The sequence below is a fragment of the Bison bison genome, unplaced genomic scaffold, assembly GCF_000754665.1.
Source record: "Bison bison bison isolate TAMUID 2011002044 unplaced genomic scaffold, Bison_UMD1.0 scf7180017864471, whole genome shotgun sequence".
NCBI classification, from domain to species: domain Eukaryota; kingdom Metazoa; phylum Chordata; class Mammalia; order Artiodactyla; family Bovidae; genus Bison; species Bison bison.
Window position 1 is genome coordinate 41,654,118 of NW_011495032.1, and position 6,916 is coordinate 41,661,033.

Consider the following 6,916-nt stretch of genomic DNA (forward strand, 5'->3'; position numbering starts at 1 on the left):
CGCCGATGCCGGGAGCTATGCAGCCACTGCCACCAACGAGCTGGGCCAGGCCCGCTGCGCTGCCACGCTGGCCGTGAGACCTGGTAGGGAACCGTGGGCCCTGGGGCTGGCGGGGGTGAGCCACTAGTGACCCTTCCCACTCCTAGCCTGGTGCTTGGGCTCCCAACCAGTGTGCATTCTAGTCCATTCTCCTGTGTTGGCTGCTCTAGTGCAAGCATTTTAAATGGCCCTGCCCCCAAGGCAGTGGCCAAATTCCCAAGGCACATGCCAGAGAGGCCAATTCATGAAGTCACTGAAGTGTGTCTTCCGACATCCTCTAAACGCCCTCCTTCCATGGCAGTTCCCTGAACCAGGTTCTGTGGGGAAAGCAAATTATCCTTGAGTCTCAGAGATAAAGAATCTCCTTGCTCAAAGGGTTTAAAAGCCATCAGGAGTCTTCTGAGGTCATTTCCTCTCTAGAATGGTCACCTCTATTCCCACCTCTTGTAAAAACAGATACTTTTAAGTGCCACAACCTTCCCCTGCTCCCTTGCTCCTTCAGTTGAACCCAGAGCCCGAAAGAAGATGCATCTGAGAGTACCTCTTGGGATATAGCTGAGGCTGCCTCGTTTTCTATTTTTATGAAAGTCCTTTCTTGGTGTCGGACTACTTCCTGTGGATTTGAGCCCGGTTTCTTTCAGGTTGAGGACTGGTGTTGGTGTGCATTGCCAGTTCAAATCATTCAGGTTGCTGGGCTGACAAAGTGCTGGCCCTGGGCAGTGGGGTGGGGTGGGGAGGTGAGAGAGGGTAGGGGGTATTTCAAAAGGAAACGTCGAGCATGGGCTGTAGCCTACCAGGCTCCTCCGTCTGTGGGATTTTCCAGGCAAGGATACTGGAGAGGGTTGCCATTTCCTTCTCCAGGGGATCTTCCTGACTCAGGGATTGAACCTGGGTCTCCTGCATTGTAGGCAGATGCTTTACCATCTGAGCCACTAGGGAAGTTCATTAAGGAGATTACCACTGGGCAATCAACCTAGGTCAGCGGACCTGGGATAGAGGACAGTGCAGGGTAGATGAACCTGGTCCCTAGACTGGCCAAGCGGTCTCTTGGTGTTGTGAGATCCTGGACTGAGAGACATCAGAGCCCTGCAGGAGCCTGGGAATTAGGCGGGCAGGGGGAAGGGCTAGGCGTGCCTGGACAGGGAGTAGTACGCCTTGTTCTGTCCTTTACTTTCACTCCATGCTGCCGGGGACAAGATTACAGAGCCTGTTTGCTGTGGTCCTGGGTCCTCAGCACCTTCACGATCAGAGATTAGGGAGTTCTTGGCAGTGTCTGGCCTGAGTCCCAGTCCAGCATTAGGTCCTTTGGGTTGCACCTGTCTGGCTTTGCAGGCCTGCAGGTCTGCCTCTTCCTTAGCTTACATCCCCCTTCCAGGAGCCCATGAGTTAGGTATTCTCCTTCTGCTCGCCCCTCCCACCACGCTGAATCATACCCATCCCTCCACTGCATGCTTCCGTCCTTCCATCACCTCCGGGATCTGGCTTCTGACTCAGCTCCCCGCTCCTCTTTGGGGGCCCTGGCCTGGCTCCAGGACTCCGGTCAATACCTGGCTTGGGCTGAGATTTGGCCGAGGGTTGTATGTGCGTGGTGGTGGTAGTAGGGGGGGCAGTTTGCCCCAATACTGGCTCAGGGCCATTTGAAAGCCTTTTAAGGTTGGGAAGGAGGCTTGGGGCAAGGCAACTGTCAGCACTTGACTGGGAGTTCTATGTTCCGCCACATGGAACCTCCCTGCACTTTAGTTTCCTCGTTTGTAAACCAGAGATAATTATACCATCCTCACGAATGAAAGCAAATGTGTGAACGAGCTTTATGAACTGTAAAGCTGTAGACAAATGTTAGTTGTTAGCATTATTAAGGGGTGATGTTGAGCACAGGAGCATGGGTTTCCAGGAGGCTCCCAGAAAACTGCCTCTTCCTTTTCTGCCCTTCCTTCAGCCTGCCTGTGCCTTGGGGACTCCTTCCCTGCCCTCCCCAGGCCTGCGGCCCACAGCCCCTCTGTATTTCCCAGTCCCTGGGTCTTTAGCCCGCCACAGCATCTCTGTGCCTCCTCCAGCCTGGGGAGCCAGAAAGCTTCATCACACGAGTCAGCCGCACCAGGCACTGTGGCCACGGAGCAGTTCCCATAAGCCAGGCTGGCTGGACGGCCTCAGGGCTTGAGGGACAAGCACGTGAGTCTAGACGCGGCTGTCGTGGAGAAAGCAGATTTTCTTACCCTACAAGGCGCTGTTTGGTCCAGAGCAGCTGGACGGGGGCCAGTGGACCTAGAGAGCAGCAGGAATGGGCGGAACCTGTGGGTGGCACAGACATTTGGCAAGGGAGGGGGTCCCAGGCCTGGAGTCTGTGGGGATTGAGGGGGTGGGGCAAGGGAAGGGTGTCAGGCAGTGTGCTGTGGCTGGGGTTGGGAGTGTGTTGAGGGAGGGAGGGTATGGTGTCTTGTAGGAAGAGGTCTCTTGGAGCCACCTTCCTTTCTTGCTCCTTCTGGCCCCCCTTGGTAACCAGGGGTGGCTGCCCAGTGCCCTCTTGGGCTTCCTCCCCTCAACAGGACAAGCTTTTGAGATCCGACAGATCTCAGTTTCTGGTTGGGAACTTCAGGAACAGGGGTAACTGCAGAACAGAGTTGCATGGGTGCTGGATTTGCAGGGCAGAGCCTGCCCTCGCTGCCTCTGCAGCCCCACCCCAGCCCTGGTTCCCTCCCCGCCCGCCCCACCCTGCTGGATAACTCTGTGGAGACCCAGTCGTGCTCCCAAAGGGTGTGTGTGTGTTGGGGCGAGTGGTGGGGTGTGTGGGAGGTGAAGCTAAGCATTCTCAATGCTGCCCACATCCATCACACGTGCATTTACTGAGCACCAACTGGGTGCCAAGTGCTTCATGTCTCTGAACAGTTTCTTGTGTTTGGAGAGTGCCAGATACTTTTTTACAAACCCTTTGACATTTCTCCCTTCACTTGAGCTGCATCCCACCACATACACCCCTTGGAGAGGAACATTTCCGGAGTAACATGGCGGCTTTACAGACGGGATGATGAAAGGGTAAAGTGACAGAGTTGGCACAAGGGCAGCAGCCTTTATTGAGCATCTGTAATCTGCTTCAGAATGTTAGAAGCAACAGGTGACTTAAAGCGATGGAAACACTCACCCATGAAACATAAATTTAGCATGGAAGGCAGAATAAGGTAACATGCTGTTGTTCCGTCAGTGAGCTGTAGCCGACTGTCTGCAACCCCATAGACTGCAGCATGCCAGGCTTCCCCGTCCTTCACGTCTCCCAGAGTTTGCTCAAACTCATGTCCATTGAGTTGGTGATGCCATGCAACCATTTCATCCTCTGTCACCCCCTTCTCCTCCTGCCCTCAATCTTTCCCAGCATCAGGGTCTTTTCCAATGAATTGGCTCCTCGAATCAGGTGGCCAAAGGATTGGAGCTTCAGCATCAGTCCTTCCAATGAATATTCAGGGTTGATTTCCTTTAGGATTGACTGGTTGGATCTCCTTGCTGTGCAAGGGACTCTTCAAGAGTCTTATCCAGCACCACAGTTTGAAAGCATCAGTTCTTCGGTGCTCAGCCTTGTTTATGGTCCAGCTCTCACATCCACACATGACTACTGGAAAAACCATAGCTTTGACTATACAGACCTTTGTCAGCAAAGTGATGTCTCTGCTTTTTATGTGATCAGGTCTTGTGTTGACTGGGTTCTCATATGTAATACAACCCTGGGAGGTAGGCTTTATTATTATGCTCCTGTTGTTGTTGTTGTTCAGTCGCCCAGTCATGTCTGACTCTGCAACACCATGGACTGCAGCACGCCAGGCCTCTCTGTCTTTCGCCATCTCCCAAAGTTTGCCCAAGTTCATGTCCGTTGCATCAGTGATGCCATCCAGCCATCTCATCCTCTGATGCCCTCTTCTTCTGCCCGGAGTCTTTCCCAGCATCATGGACTTTTCCAGTGAGTCAGCTGTTCACATTAAATGACCAAAATACTGGCGTTTCAACTTCAGCATCAGTCCTTTCAATGAGTGCAGGCTTGATTTCCCTTAAGATTGACTGATTAGATCTCCTTGCTGTCCAAGGGACTCTCAGGAGTCTTCTCTAGGACCATAGTTCGAAGGCATCCATTCTTCAGCTCTCTGCCTTCTTTACAGTCCAACTCTCAATATGAGTTGGGAAGACCATAGCCTTGACTATATATGGACCTTTGTCAGCAGAGTAATGACTCTGCTTTTCAGCACACTGTCTAAGTTTGTCATGACCATGTTACAGATGAGGAAGTGGAGACTTGGGAAGCTTTAGCAAATTGCTCCAGAGCATCACTGATCATAGAACTTCCTGTAATGATAGAAACGTTCTTACTTGCCCTAATAGGGTAGCCACTAACTACAGGTGGCTGTTGAGGACATGAAAGGTGGCCAGTGTGACTGAAGAGCTGACTTTTTGTTTTATTTCATTTTAGTTAAAGTGCACTGAAATTGTCTCAGGCAGCTGGTGGCTACCCTGTTGGGTGCTCAGCTCTAGGAGAAGAGGCCGCTGGAGGCCAGATCATGGTTTGAAGCCCTGTTCCTGGGTCTCCCAAGCTTGTCCTCCTAATCACTGCACTGTACCATCCCCTCTTCCGCTACCCGAAAGGGGTCAGGGTTCGAGGCACAAGGGTAAAGTTGTGCTCTGGAGCTCCCAGGGCGGGGGGCAGAGGCTGTCCATGCCCCCTCTGGGTGGGTCAGCCTGGGGGAGCGTTTCTGTGCTTCTTCTCTGGCTCCCCACCTTCCCTTCGGCTATAGTGCTGCTTTGTTTCCCTGCGTGCCTGGTGGCTGTGGTCAGCTCACCCCCACTGCAAGCTCTGGTCAGGAGGAGGGGAGACATGGGGGATTCACGCACCCAGGCCTCCATCCAGCTGCCTTCAGCCCTCCCCTCACACACAGGTCTTCTATATTTGAGTCTACGGTTCTAGCATTTTCCAGCTGAGCCTTGGCCCCAGCTGGTGGTGTGTTCTCGTCTACAACGCAAGGATCACTTTGTAACTCCTGGGCTACTTTCATTGGTAAGATTTGTGAGGGTCTGTGGGGCTAATGATTAGGCTAAGGACATTTGGATCAGAAGATAAGGCTTAAAAAGCTCATTCTGGTCCTACCAATAGGACCAACACTATCATAATAGGGAAGAAGTGGTTTATTGGAGGTCATCAGTGTAAAAAGAGAGGAAGAAGAAATCATGGTGCCAACATCTGCTCCCCCACCACCCCCCTGCTTCTTCTGGCCCCTGGTCTTGGTCTGTTGCTCCAGAATCACAGGTTTTTCCTTGGGAAGGCAGCAGCTGCCCATGGAGGGGACCTTGAAATGCCACACGGCCCTTCTGTCCATCTTTGCCAGCGATTTGGACAGCATCTAAGAAAGCAGTGTGGTCCCTTGACCTGACTCAGCCCACTGCCACACTGCTCTGTACCGGAAGCAAGTTGCCCCACAAAAGCTGCTATCCCAGAGTGGGAGTCATCACGCACAGCTGGCAGAAGAATGAGGGGGTGTCCAGTGGTTAGGACTCTGTGCTTTCACCACTGAAGGCCCTGGGTTCGATCCCTGGTCGGAGAACTAAGATCCCACAAGCCATGCGGTGTGGCCAAAAAAAAAAAAAAAAGAACGGGGACCTCATCCACCGTTAGTGCCAATTTATCTAAACTTGCGGCAGCCCCAAGTACGGAATTAACCGCTTCTGTAGCTAGGTCAGGCCGACCACGTGAAATTCTCTCCGCTTCCAGATCCATTTTAAGCCAAAACAGAAACACTCTCAGCACAGCCCTTCTCCTTCTCTAAGCGGGGACACTTCCTGGCAGCGCCTGTGGACGCTCCCAGCTGCAGGCCAGCCTGTGTCCTCCCTTCCCTCACTTCCTCGGCGGGGTTACCCAGCAGACATTTAGAGGAATCACCTCTAGAGGACCTCCCGAGACAGTGCGTGTGAAGAGTGGGCTGTGAACAACCTGACCACATATGTCAGTGCTGTGAGCGTCCGGCACGTTACCCCTTCCTCAGGTACCTCCCAGAGCTCCCCTTTGCCCTCAGAGTGAAGGCTGCACCCCTGAAGCAGACCTTGACCCCCTGGGCCTGAGCATGACCTCGCAATGGCCAGAGACACTGACACTGTCACATCCCACTTCTTTCTTCTTTTCCTAGTTTTGAGCCAGAAGGATGAGCTATAGTTCACTGCACACGCTTTCTGCCTTTGAGCATTTGCTCAGCTGGTTTCCTCTGCCAGGAATGCTTTTTCCTACTTAAACCAAACTCTGAATTCTAATACCACCCTTCCATCAGTTCTCCCTTCTTCCCTGAGCCGAAAGTAACATCCTGTTCTCTGTATTCATCTGGCCCTTATCAGTAAGCCCCACTCTTGCCACCGTATTCATGCTTGATATTATGTCGTGTGGGTATCTGGTTTGTCATCTCAAGCAGCTGGAAGTTTCTTGAGGACACCACTCTTTTCTTCACCCCTGCCAGCCCTTCCAGTCATACCTGGAGGCCCTCCTGGACAGCCAGGACTGGAGTGGACCACCGAGATGGCAGTGAGGGTAGAAGCTTTCACAAACCCCTGGAAAAGCCTAGGTCACGTGCAGAGGCTGGGCGGGATGCGAATCTGCCAAGGGTAGTGAGGATCTGCCTGAGAGTGGAGGTTGGGATGGCAGTAGAGACCATAGAGTAGTGGCCCCCAGGTGTGGACCCCAGACCAGGAGCATCATCATCACCTTGGGGACGTGTTAGAGATGGAGGGTAAGAGCGCCAGCCAGACATACAGCATTAGAAACTCTGGGGCTGTGACCCAGTGAGCTGGGGTTTAAGAAGCTCTCCACATGATTCTGGTGCCAGGTGAACTCTGAGAAGCACCACCGTGAGTCAGGGGCCTT

General features: G+C 53.0%; 1 protein-coding gene across 1 annotated transcript in view; it reads left to right on the forward strand.

The window, feature by feature from the left end:
- The first annotated feature begins 1 nt into the window (after nucleotide 1).
- LOC105003868 (striated muscle preferentially expressed protein kinase-like) overlaps nucleotides 2-6,916 on the forward strand; it is a 42,484-nt gene continuing 35,569 nt past the window's right edge. Inside the window, 1 exon segment of the mRNA XM_010861301.1 lies at nucleotides 2-83. The gene's annotated coding sequence lies outside the window, so the exon portion shown is untranslated.